We start from the raw sequence: 14015 nt of genomic DNA, 5'->3' as shown, positions 1-14015 counted from the left end.
TTTAGAGAAACACAATATTAATGAAAATGATATGTATATTTTTGAATTACTGTGGGGTTTTTGTGAAGTACAAACCTTTTCCTTGACTTGAGCATTGTAAGGAAAAAAAACAGCAACCAAAACAGCCAATCAAGGGGAAAAAAAAGTATTATTGTTATGTTCAATGTTCACAGAAATGTAAAACCATCTCTTCAAAATGATTTGGTACCAGCTCCTATAAGCTATTAACTGTGCAGCTTTAAGAAAACAATATTAAACTTGACAAGAACTCATCTGAGAGCTCTAGCAAAAGAGAGCAGTCTGTCTGAGTTGTCCTCCCATTAAACTTAGAGTGCTTAAGCAAACAAAAAATGTCATTAACTTGCAGCTACCAGTGTGCCAATTTATTGTCAGAGGAAATACTTTGAGACTCCTGACACTTTCTTAGAGTATTAAAAAAACTCGACAATCCCAAGTTAAGTTCTCACATGTATTTTGATGTCTGTTCTCTGGAAAAAGGTGCCAATTCTAAGTATTCCCTGTTCTGATAGTCAGAAGGATCAGTTTGAGCTAAATCTTATTTTGTTTTAGTTCAATGCTCCCTGATTTCTCTGGAAGAGAGGTGAATGTATCTTGAAACTAACTTCTATGTTTTTTATAAAACATTTTTTATATTTGTTATGTACATGGGATTACTTGGATCAATAATGAAACTGATATGATGTTGGCAGCTGTGAAAATACTTAGCTGAAAGTTTCCCCTGAATAAAAGTTTATGGAACTTTTCAGGACTTTCAGGAGAGAATTGAATACTGCCCAGCACGGCAGCAATGATGAAAACGGAATCTGAGGCTTGAAAATTCTTACTCTTCCCCAGCCCTTTTAAGATCACCAGAGGTGTGTTGCCAAAATTTCTTGCTACCCAATTCAGATAAATTGAGTTCTCCTTTGCTGTGCAGGGTGTGGGTTAGGTGCTGAAATTCACTGGGACTAATCCTGGTGAGGGATACCTGACCTGAAGGATACTGAACCTGCAAAACAGCTTTGCCCAGCACTTAAATGAGCTGATATGACATAGCAAATTCAACCACTTCCAGTAGGAAGCTTTGTGTGTTACCAGCATCACTTCAGCTTGGTGGAGTTGTCTTTCCTCACCAGGATTTGGCAGTGATTCTAAACCATGTCCATGTCCATTCCAGCCCTGAGCCCATAGTGAATGCCCCAGTGTGCCAGCTTGCAGTCCAAATAGGGGTTTCATGTTTGCCTTTAGCTCTTGTACTTGCCACCAGGGCTGCTCACAGAATTTTTTATAAAGGAAGCAAAAAATCCCAAATGATAATTAGACTATTTGATTCTGGAATAGAAATGTTGTAATTTTTGAAGATGCAAATACAAATCCAAACATTATTTTAATGAACTAGTCCATTAGTGAGCTTCCCAATTAGCAAAAATAGCCTTGCTTAGGTGAACAGTCAGTGCTCTAAATGCATGTTTGGGCTTACTGGGCCATTTGAGGCATTTGGCATATAACACTTTAAGTATGTTGTTTTGGACCACTGACAATTCCTTCTGCAGACCAAAAGAAAGATGCACTTAGATGAGATGTTGGCAAAGGACCAAGTCCTACAAAGAAATGCAATTTCTTGTCAAAGACATAGCACAGCTCTATTCTCATTTCCTGGTAAATGAAGGTGTTCTTGCTGTGACCTGTAAACATATCACACACTCTTCTTCAATTTTGTTGGTTGCAAGACTGACCCTTGCTTGATAAAACTGCTTGATTATGGCAGTGTGACGGGAGCATGGCAGTGGTCCTCACGTTCCCATTGCCCCCAAACATGTGCAGATGCCAGTAGGAGAAACTAGACTGGGATTTATTCTACAGCAACAGCTATTTTCCTCTTTGTTTTTCAAAAGGCTTTCTATTTCTTGTCTTACTTTTTAATAAAATTTCTGTGCTTTCTCACTGTGTCATGCAATGTATTTTGCCTCTAGACAAGAATAAAGTGAGAAGGGAAGCAAAAAAAAGTAGATGAAGTAGAAGCTTCATGGTATTGCATGGTCTACGTACTCTGGTCTTGTTTACAAACCTCTGTCAAGTGATCCTCCTCTGCCCCAGAGGTAGACAGAGAAATGCTTCCATTTAGCTTTGTGAATGCCAGCCATAAAGTTTTATTACTTTTGACTCTCCAACTCTTGGTGTTGTTATAAGTGTCTTGAAAAATAATTCTTCTGGCCCTTACCTTTACCCATTCATCTTTGGATAATTTGCAGTTGGTCTGAATCAGGATAATTATTCTTGGGTTTAGTACTGATCCATCATCTCACCCCAGTGAAGGATATGCCCACCAGTCTGAGGACAGCTTGTTTTAATTTATATACATTTTGCTGTATAGTATTTCCTGGTTTATCTTATATATTCAAAATGAATATCATTCTCACAAAAAAGACTTTCAGGTAATATAGGTAGTGTCAGAATAATTTGTGCTTTCCTGAAGGCTTTTTTGTCCACTGTAACAATAAAGTAAAAAAGGTGAAAACAAACATCTGAGTAATTGTAGTGCAGCACAACCCTGCTGAATAAATGTGGTTTTTTAGTGAACTGGTCACAGATACACCAGCAAGAACACCTTTTTCTGAGGTGACATTCAGAAACCTACTGAATATAGAGAAGGATTACTCATTAATATTGCTGATTCCACTCAAATTTACGTGCCTAAATTTATCTCATATCTGAGTTCCATGGAAATAGGAATTCTTATGAGAGGTAATCCCAAAGGAAATTTATATGGTCTATCAAACAGCCAGGGGTTTTCAGAGCAATGCAAGAAGAGGTCTGTTTGTGAAAGTCCAGTGTAAGAAAAGGCATGTAGGTGAAGGTCTGTGTTTCGTTGAAGAAGGTGTTTATTTTATATTATTATTTAACAAGAAAATTTGTGGAGAAATAAGGAGTTCTGTGACCATTTAAATGTGTATATACTGGCAACCTTCTGTAAAGAAGAGAAATGAAATTAGATGGTACCTTAACAAGTTATAAAATGTAAGAGTCATTCTTATTAAATAAAAAATGGGAGAGTTCTCTCGGTTTTCTAAATCATTCTTTCTTGTAAATCCTTAAAGCTTTTCCACATTAGAACAGTGTATGTTGTCCTGGCTTTATAGGCCTTTGTTTTTTGTTTGTAGGGTTTTTTTTGTTTGTTTGTTTTTTGTTTGTTTTTTGTTTTGTTTTGTTGTTGTTTTCTGGGGTTTTTTGGGGGGGTTGTTTGTTTAGGTTTTATGTTTGGTTTTTGTTTTGGCAGCATCTCACATCAAGTCAAAATAAGAGCTAGAAATCAAACACAGATTTCTTAAGTAGGGTCAGATGTTATGGCTACAGCAGCATGTGATTTATAGGAAAAATTAAACTGCTCTAAATTTTAATGTTCTTATTTCCTGAAACAGAAAATGTGATCTAAAACTATGATATTTGATGAAAATATAATTTGATAGGAATACCTGGATCATAATGCAAAATAGCAGTTATTTGTTTCTGAGCTTGTGTTGCTTTGGAAAAGTTCTTGTAAGTGTTTGACTATTCAGATCTGGAGATGGCTTATGCCTTAAACAGACTTCACTCTCAAGAGTGGTCTTGGCTCCCAAGAGGAGCAGCCAGTGCATCTCCAGGAGGAGGGATTTGTAATGTCTCCACATGTTATCTGTGATCCAGGGTTTGTCTGTGATGGGAAACTTTGGTGGTCCTCAGCTTTTGTATAAGAGCTAGAAGAACATCAAAGAGTTGAAAGGCACCAGTGATAACATATTCCAAACTCAAAACAGTCTTATCTAAAAAATTACAAAATGTGCTGAAAAGGAAAATCCCACATGCATAATAGGAAAAGGCATCTGATTCAACAGGTAGTAATTCAATTTTCTGCTTTCCAAGCATATCTTGTGGGAATATAACTTTCTTCCAACCACATGAGTCAAATTTTGGGAAACCATTGAGAATTGCCAGCACATCTACAGGTTACTCTGTATCTCACATCATTGCCTGAATTTAGGGATGCTACTTATGAGAGTGTTTATTATGCATATCTAGAAGGTCCTTTCCAACTCAGACTATTCAATAATTCTCTGATTTTAGATACATTTTTATTCCACATATGCAGAGGCAAACTTAGAGGCTATAATGATGTGAGACTTTTCTTTTTCGAAACAACACTGGTAAAGTGTCCATATAAGGAGTGGCACTTTCCCTAATTTTTTTCTTAATTTTTAAGCCACTTATTAAAAATATTCAAGATATTAAAAAAAAATATAAAATTGTGCCTTGGCATTTTTGTGCAGACTCCCACAGAATTCAGCAGCAGGCAGTTTGTAAGGAGGAATACTGTCAAACTAACTCAGTTTGTGTGGTATTTACCCCAGCAGGTGTGAACAGAAATTGTCTCTTCCTGAAGAGCTGTGTTATGAAGTATTGGTGGCTGATGAGACCATGGAAGAGCCTAAAGACCTAATCTTAGTTGTACCTAAACTGAAACCTTTATCAGGTTTCAGAATTATTCTGAGTTACTGTCAGCCTGGTATCTCACACTGCTTTAAAGGTTAATAGTGATAAAAGCACCAGGCCTAAATTTTGAAACAAAGACTGGGGTGATATGTACTTTATGTGCCATATTATTTATTGTTTTTTCTCTCTTTGGTGTGAAAAGGAAAATAAATTAGATTTTCAGGAGTCTGCTTAATCAATCTAGTTTGGAACACTACCAGATTCTGTTTCCTGCAGATATTAAACTCTGCTGTGGTCCCAGAAAAGCCTACAAAATTCTGAGGACAACTCAGGTTAGATTTTTTATTTTTTTGTTCTTCCTTTAAGTTCTCATTTGTGAGAGAAAGCAGCAAAATACAGCTTTGATGAAAACTCCACTTCCCCAATGATGGAACAACTGTCTGTGCTTCTTAATATTAGAACAATGAGACGTGATTCAAGATGACATTTTAAGACATATGTACAGACATTTTATTTTTCTGCCTCCAGCCCAGCTCTGAAAATCTACAGCATGTGCTGTCAGGCCTGGTGATTAAACATTTCTGACATCCCTGCTCTTAACCAAATTCATCACGATAGCAACACTTAATCAAGCCAAAGGTATGATTGGCTGAACGTATTTCAATGTCTAAGTGCTCTTTTCATTTAAGGAAAGTGTGTTTGAAATGAAAGCTTTTACATGTGCATGTACACATGTGTGTATGTATGAGAAAAAGAGAAAGAAGGTGAGTTCCTGTGCAAGTATTTTGTATGGAGTAAATCCATTGATTATGCATATCACATATCCTCCCTTTAAATTGCAAATCCTAGAATCAGAAATCTGGGTGGGATTAAGCTGAAAAAAAGAACAGATGGGACTGTTGATGTGACTGCCAGAGGCTTGGGCAGAAGGCAATGAAAAATAATTCTATTTTTCCCCTAAATTGAGAAAGCTAAACTGGTGATCAGTGATAGAATTTGGGCAGATGGGATGACTTGGAGAAAATGGTTGGCAGACTTAATCACAAGATAATGAGAGTAAGATAAGGAGTTTTAGGGTGCATCAGGGGGTCTTGAACTTCAGACTATGTAGCAATGTGTGTTTTCACAAAAGGCAAAAGTACACATAGGAGAACCCTTACCTACAATTTGTGATAATCATTCCAGTTCTGTTTATCACACAACACATGTAATGCCCTGAGTACACTGCAGTAAATAAGTATGTTGGCATCCAGAATTGGAAATGTTTTTGTATATATGTCAGTCTGAATGCTTCTGCTACTATTATCAGTATAATAAACTGATGTTTTTTCTTTTTCTTAACTCCATTTTACACTTAAACCTTTTTCTAGCCCGTCAATTTTACCCAGGTGCTCACTGTCTCGATTTCTTTGCTATGAAATATCTACTGTTGATTTGTAAATATTCAAATAGGACCAAAATCTCATTGTTTTGGGAAAGAAGCAGAAAGGTAAAGTCAAAATGCTTCTTCTCAATGATAAAAAAAAAGTACTAGCATTTACTACAATAATGATAGCAAATGTTGGCATCTGTCTTGAAAAATATATCAATAACTTGTGTGATGGGCTAAAATAAATCTTAAATAATTCTACTGAGTACTTTTCCAGAACTTTCTATTCTTTCTATGTCAGATGTTCAGATTAAAGATCACTGTAGAGATAATTTATTTTGCTTTATTTTAGTATCTCTTATTGGATGGAATATATATTTTATAAACAAGAGAAAAGGGCTCAATTTATAGCACATATGGAAGGATTATTTAAATATGAAAGACTGAAAGGATGATTAAATCTCAGCTATTCAAATTTCATTATTTGTTTTGCAGGGAATCTGTTTCATGTTGAAAAATGATAGCAACAAAAGCGTTGGAGTTGTAATATAACTCATGGTACAATCAGTACAGCTTGTCGTGTTTGAATGTCACCATACCTTTAAATATTGGCAAAAGACCTCAGTAGATAGACTACAGTGCCAGTGAAAAGTGATTTTTTTCCCCACTGGTTTCTCCATAGTCTGGAGCAATTCTACTAGTCAAATATAATCAACTTTTACAAAGAAATCTTAGTATTCCTGGAAGAATACCTTTCAGACTTGCTCTGCAGAATTTGAAGGACAAGCTGACTTCTTTTAACCAATGAATGGAATAGCCTTTCATATAAGTAAAGTTAAAATTTTAAAGCATTGGTTAGAAAAGTAATTGTGGTTCCAGGTTGTCTCACCTATAAATTGGAGCTCATTAAGAATATCTGTAAGATCAGGGCAGGTTTGATTCTCACTATCTGAGTGTTCCAAGATGTGTGGGGTAAAAGGAGATTCAGCAGCTTCTGGAGTGGACTCTGGGCAAGCTTCTGCTGCGAAATGATGCGCTCAGGTGATTTGGTACATGCTGTAGCACGTGATGGCACTTCTGCACACACAATTTCTTTTATCCACTAGGCTACTCTGGTAAGAAATTGAAAGGTAAAAGACCTCTGCTGGTCCTTTACCTTTTAATTTCAGGTTTTCTTTCAAAGTCATACCATGAATTTGTATCTGTTCATCAGCCCAGAAACAGCCACAGACTGAGTTGTAACCACGTGGTCCTGCCTGTTGCTACTCGAGTCCAAGAAGGCTGAAGTGCAGAGCTGCACAAGCTGGACATAATGTGGATTTCAGCATGCATCTTCTATGCTAACTCTAGGAATGCAAGGAAATAACCAGTGTGGAAACCCAGTCTTCATCAAAACTGCATCTGATTTCCCTGTCAATTTAGGAGTGTGAAAATTATACATAGCTGGCTGGGAGCTGACATAGGTGAGTAGCCAGCTGAGACATCACCTACTATGTTTCAGGTACTGTACAAATGTTGTTTACACCAGAGAAGGTCACAGGGTCTCATTTAATACTAGTACTGCTGGAGTTCAGTGACAAAACTTTGTCAGCTGGTGTGACAGTTTAATGAAGATAAAGAGGACTTTAAAAGCTTATGCTATAAAAGAATGTCCTGTTTAGGGAAAATAATGAATGGATATCTTTCTCAGCTGGGAAACAGAGAAAAGATGAATCACTTCTCACTGTTGCAGCATGTCACAATGGTATTTTGGCCAAACTCTCTTTGAAGGATGTCCTCATGAAACAAACTCTTTATTTTGATATCCAGAGCAACAGGAAACTTCTGGCACAGTGGCAAGAAGTTTGAAATTTGGATTCCTCAGATAGAATGTTTAAGTACATGAAAAAGTATCTAAGTAGTAAGAAACTTGATTATTTTGATTTTCAAATTAACTAATTACCAGAAGTTATGCTGTCAGACTTTTTGGGAAAGAGTGCAAAAGGTAGCCAAGCAAATAAAATATATACTTATATTTAATTGAGAAAAGAGCAAAACATTTTAGCAAACTGATATCCTTTTCCAGAAGTGAGGCTGATACTTATCATTCAGTTTCACACAACCTGAGCCATCTAAGCTGTTCGTTCATGTCATACCATATGTGAGATGCAGACTTTCTGAAACCTCATTTCATTTTTTTTCTTCACTTTCTGAAAGAAGTCACCTGGAAAATGTTCTGTACCTTTATAATCAACCAACAGCTCTCACCATTTCACTCTCTGACAGAGTCCTGGGTGTTATCTTCACACTGGGCTTTTGCACAGTTCTCACTTGCATCTCATGGCATTTTCTCACTTGCATCTCATGTAATTGACAAATATTGTGCTTCACCACTGAGCTCAGGCACTCCTTCCATGGATCTGAACTACACCAGCCACTCAGGTTTGAGCTGGCACTCTGCAAGTGGATTCGTAAAAGTTCTGTAAGAGCTGAAAGAAGTATGTACAGTTGGGATTACCTGATTGCTTACCATGTTAATATTCATTCATCACTCTGATTAATTAAGACTGGGGTTTTTTTTGAAGTCTTGAAAACTCTATACATGTTAATGAGAAATAGCATAACCTTGGATTCCAAATCTTTTTCCCACTATAACTCTGATTAAAAGATAAAATTCCTTTCTTGAACCATGAACAACATTTTTGGAAGCCAGCAGGTGAGCTAAGCTTATTACAAAACCTCATGAACAAGTAAAATTTGTTTTCACATTATGTTTTAGATAAATATTCATGCGCTTTTCAAAGGTGTGTGCCCTCAAATTTCTGTTACATTCCTTTATGAAAAACTCACCCGGAAAACAATGATATATTAACAGAATCACATGCCATGGGGTTTCCTGAAAATCATACTTCAGTTTGGAAAGGCACATTGCAGGTGGGCCTTGGAGGCATTTAACAATGCTGGTCTTTGGTCAAATGGAATTGAGTTCTCTTCATTTCACTTGCTATGAAAGTATTGAAAGAACATGCAACAGTCTTCTTCTACAGTAATAAAGTGCTTATATTCATGTGTACATTTTCTTATTAGATCTTACATTCATTTAGACTTTTTGAAAGAGTTATAAGTAGTACCTCGTAATAGAAATTAATGAGAGAGATCCCAAACCAAAATGATGTCTGTAGCACTGGCGATGCTGCCAATATTGCACCATTTTTCTGTGAATCATAGAATCCTTAAATGTTCTGATTTGGAAGAGAGACACAAGGATCATTGAGATCAAAGATCACAATGATCTCTTGGCCCTTCACAGGACCATCCCCAAGAATCCCGTGTTCCTGAGAGTGTCTCCCAAACACTCCTTGAACTCTGTCATTCTTGGAGCTGTGACCACTTCCCCAGAGAGCCTGTTCCAGTGACCAACAACCCTCTGGTGAAGAACCTTTTTACTGATAGCCAACCTAAACTCTCCCTAACACAACTTCAGACTTTTCCCTTGGGTCCTGTCACTGGTTACCACAGAGAAGAGATCAGAGCCTGCCCTTCCTCTTCTCCTCTCAAGGAAGCTGTAACTGCAGTGAGGTCTCCCCTCAGTCTCCTCCAGGCTGAACAGACCAAGCACCCTCAGCCACTCCTCACACGGCTTCCCCTCAAGGCTCTTCACCATCCTTGTGACCCTCCTTTGGAGTGTCTCTGATGGCTGAAATCCTTTCTTATCTTGTGGCACCCAAAACAAGGACTAAAGGTGAGGCTGCCCCAGCTCAGAGCAGAGCAGGGCAATCCCTCCCTGGCCCAGCTGGTGATGCTGGGGCTGATGCCCCCAGGACAGGGTTGGCCCTCCTGGCTGCCAGGACACTGCTGGCTCCTGTTCAATTTACAAACCCCCAGGTCCTTTTTGCTGGTGCTGATCTCCAGTGTCACATTCTCCAAAAAGTTTGGAGAATAAAGGCATGTATCCTGCTAGGTGGGCAGTCTACCATTTGAGATAATTCACCTTCCTATGTGGAGCATTTTCATGTAAAAATATAAATCATATTATTAATATAACTAAGCCTTCATCTATTATGCAAGACTCAGAGAAATAAATAGCACAAGTGTTGCATTCATCAGAAGGAGATGAATATTTTGTTCACAAAATAATGATACATAGTAAAAAGCTGTGCAGTGGTAGCTACTGCCAAACCAGCTTACAGAACAAAACCATTATTACATCCATAGCTACATTACTTTTCAGTGATGTTTTTCATAAAAACTCTGATTCCCAACCCAAAATGTATTCATAATAATGGAACATCATCAACTTATGAATAGAATTCTACATTCAGTATTTTACCTGCTACTGAGCTACCTAGCTCTCTGTGAACATCACCTAGGTTTCCACATACTTTCATCTTGAAGTGATGATGCTGAAAAGAAGAGCAGTTTCAGATATACTGCTCATTTTCCTCTTGTTCCTACTCAGTTTATCATTAGGAAAATGCTGTTAATATTTTGCTAGGGATCATTTATAATTTCAGCTTTTCAGTCCCTCCTTTGGTGGTGGAATGTCTTCTCAGCTGGCTGTCTATAAGTTACAGTGAAGAAAACTGTAGTTTGCAGTACACTTGCACTTTGTGAATGGGATTAGCATTTTCCCTTATAATTTTGCTAAACTAGAGTTGACATGAGCTTTAAGAGAGATCACAGAGATCTTGTCACATTTCATAAAAAAAAAAAAAAAAAGAAAGCCAGATTTTTTTTCTGTTCCTTTGTATGTTTTTACTCTTCATATCAGTTTGGATTATGCCACATTGTCCCAGTCACATATGAAGACAGCTTTATGCTCAGTTGTCTATAAAAACACAGCAGAGATTTGCTGTCCAGTCTGTTTCCAGTCTAATCTTGGGATACATTGATACATTCTCTGACATGTCTATACTCATGAAGCCCTTAGTGGATTAGCTGGAACCATTATTGTAGGTAGGACATTTCTGATTTTATTGCAATGCTTATTTTTATTTTTAATACATACAGCTCTCAGAGAGACTGTGGAGTGAGAAAGGAAAGTGGCAGGATCTGCTACTTTCATTTAATTCCCCTTGGTATTTATGTTCAGTCCTCTGGTGGGACCTTCCATGGTCCCATCTTTCCAGGCAAATTGACAAATTATCTGTAAGGTTTCTGTCTTGATTTTATGGTTATTTTCTTTTTTAGCTGTATAAATACTACCATCAAAGGAACTCACAAGCTGGATCCACATCACCTAACTTTTACCAGATTCAAGACTTGCACACATTAGCTACTTTGCCTGGCTCCCTCATTAGCCAGTAAGTGAAAATAGGTGACTTTGGGACGTGAATCCTTGTATTCTAAACTGGATTTCTGAAGTTACTTTTCCCTTTTATTTCATGAATATTTTTGATGAACATTTATACTGGACATTAATTTTTACCTAAGTGTGAGCAGAATAAATCCCACTTTTTGAGCTAATTTGAGGTTTAAGAATGTGCAATCTCTGAAGTATATATCTTAGATAGCATTGCTAATGTACTCTGTTGATCTGTGTCATGCAACCCTGACCACATCTAATGACAGACTGCTGGCTTGTCCTCCTAATACCTAAATGAGCTACAGATAAATCTGTTAGCTTGAATTTCTGAGAAAGGGCTTCATAAAATTCTTGTACCAATTTTTACTGTTTTTATGGCAAAATCTGAGCTGAGCCTTATGGTTTGGTTTTACAAATGCAAACTTATCAGTCTTAAAACATCAATTTAAAAATCACTGAGCTCTAAATACTGTTAAATTAATCAGAACATAAAATTGAATAAATATTGGCTCATGGAGAGACAGATGCTAGTTTGCCAGATAATGTCCTTCATGAAGAGATTAATTAATGCATGTTTTTTCCTTCCAAAATTATTCTGATGTTCTTTATCTTTCTTGCAGGTACCATTAATTTTAATTAAGGGAATTGTAAGAGCAAAAAGTAAGAGGAAGGCCACAATGCTAATGTGTTATCATTGCCATAAAAGCCAATGCATGGACCAGCTGGGTCTGCCTGTTGTCCAAAGGAAATAATCAGTTCTGGCCAGATATATGTTTCATTTGCAGAGAAAAATAATTTAGAATATACTGACAGGTAATGGAACATGGCTGGTCTAAAGCCAGCCCTTACATTTTAGCAGAAACTACCATTCAGAAGCTTGAAACAGAACAGATTTATCAAAGTCCACACCCAGTGACAAGGTGGAATTTGGATTCATACGCTCTGTCTCAGTCTGCTCAGTGACTGTCAAAGATATGCCAGACAGTGGAGAATGACTAGGAATCATTAACTGCTTTTTTGTTCCAAAAGTATAAAATAGATTATTCTGTAGTTATTACTGATTTTGAAAATCTTGCTGGAATTGAACAGCATGCTTAAAAAAAGACCAAACACAGCACATTCTGGGGAAGAACCTCTTAGCATAAAATGAGAAACTCAACCAAAAAAAAAAGTTTGCAAAGAAATGGATGTATTTTACAGCCTAGCTCAGATCCTCAGCTCCAAAGCACTCTGAAGTCAGCAGAACTGTATCTATTTGTCCCAGTTTGTGCATCTGATCCAATCTTCCCTTGGAGAGCACGGGGATAGCACAGACACTGTTGTAGAGATCAGCAGCACTTTTGTACATCTAAGCAGCATGTCGGCAGAGCCTCCTGGAAAGTTGCATGAGCACAATTAACAGATTGGGCTGGAAAATCACACTGTTTGTGTGATAAGTGCCCCTTCGCAGGGTGCAAGCTGTTCCACATCTCCAAACTGTTTTGCTGCTTTTTCCTTTGCACAGGGAGAATCCTCCACAGTGTGTGACTTAGTGGCAAACTGCCACTGCCAAATGCACGCAGCTATTTAATGTCTTGCTGCTGAGATCTGGGATTTCTTGATGTTCATCTCAAATGTAAAATATATCTGAATCATAATCTCTGCAAGGTTAAAGATTTCAGCTGGGGAAAAAAAAATGGTATTTTGTCATCCTGTCATCTGAAATTGTTTTATATTTCACACTACAAAGTAAAAATATAAAGGGATCATCACCTAGGTGATAAACTGCCAGTTTCCAGACAAACATTTTAAGTGATTTACACCTGTTTTCCTCTAGGAAAAACTACATTTTATGTGATGCATTTCTTTCTCAACTGATAAATGACAATGGTGCAAGTATCTTCATCTTAGTGTGAATTGACCCAGATTGTAGAAGACCAAGTTTTTACATTGTGACCAATCAACTTCTAGAAACATAAAAACTGCTGAGAGTCTGGTTTTGAAACTTTTACAACATTCAGCTGGTGGCAGAGTAATGTCCTTAATTATATATTTTATAGAAATGAAACTTGAGGAAAAGATAAAAACGATTTTCATTGGAGCATATAAATATTTGATTTAATGTCAAATAAGAGTCAGAAAACATAATTCAGTCTCCTTTTTTTGCTTTTCATAGTCTTATCACTCCTGTGAATATCTCCAAGAGCATTCAAAAATATGAAACTGAAATAAAAGGATTTAAAACTAGTCTGCACATAGAATTTCAACAAATTCCTTTAATTTATACAGCTTTAAAAATACATATAATGATGAGTGATATACTCAATGGAGTGTGATGCTTCTGGAAAGTACTAGAAGATTATTTTTACAAAGTGTCAGGACACTGACAGGGAAAGCAAGAATCAAAAGTAAAACATCTGCAGATTCACAGCACTGTACTCTCTTGTAACTCTCTTACAGCTCTCTTTTTGATGAGTACCAAACCCATTGGGAATGCTTAAATGCCAATGTATTTCTCTTTACTGCATCATGGTTTGTGTGTGCTTTCCCTTTTTCTGCATCTTTTTTCAAAGTTTTGGTGGAAATTTCTTATTAAACAGATGGTCCAGAACAAGACTACTGAGTATTATGATAACCCATATAAATAACCACGATGATGACCCACTTCATGATCATGTTTATACATTTATATACATTATATGCAAATTATGAAAAAATGGTCCTCATCTCTAAGCATTCAGCATTACTAAGTATGATTCAAATGTAGAATAATTAAGATAGTGTACTGCAGATTGAGATGGAAAATATTATATATCCAGGGAATCCACTTAATATGTTAGGGTACAATAAATCTATTAAAAGACAATCTCTCCTCTCCTCTCCTCTCCTCTCCTCTCCTCTCCTCTCCTCTCCTCT

This window comes from Parus major, chromosome 3 (assembly GCF_001522545.3).
Source record: "Parus major isolate Abel chromosome 3, Parus_major1.1, whole genome shotgun sequence".
In the NCBI taxonomy this organism is placed as follows: Eukaryota; Metazoa; Chordata; class Aves; order Passeriformes; family Paridae; genus Parus; species Parus major.
Note: the sequence above shows the minus strand (reverse complement) of the source record.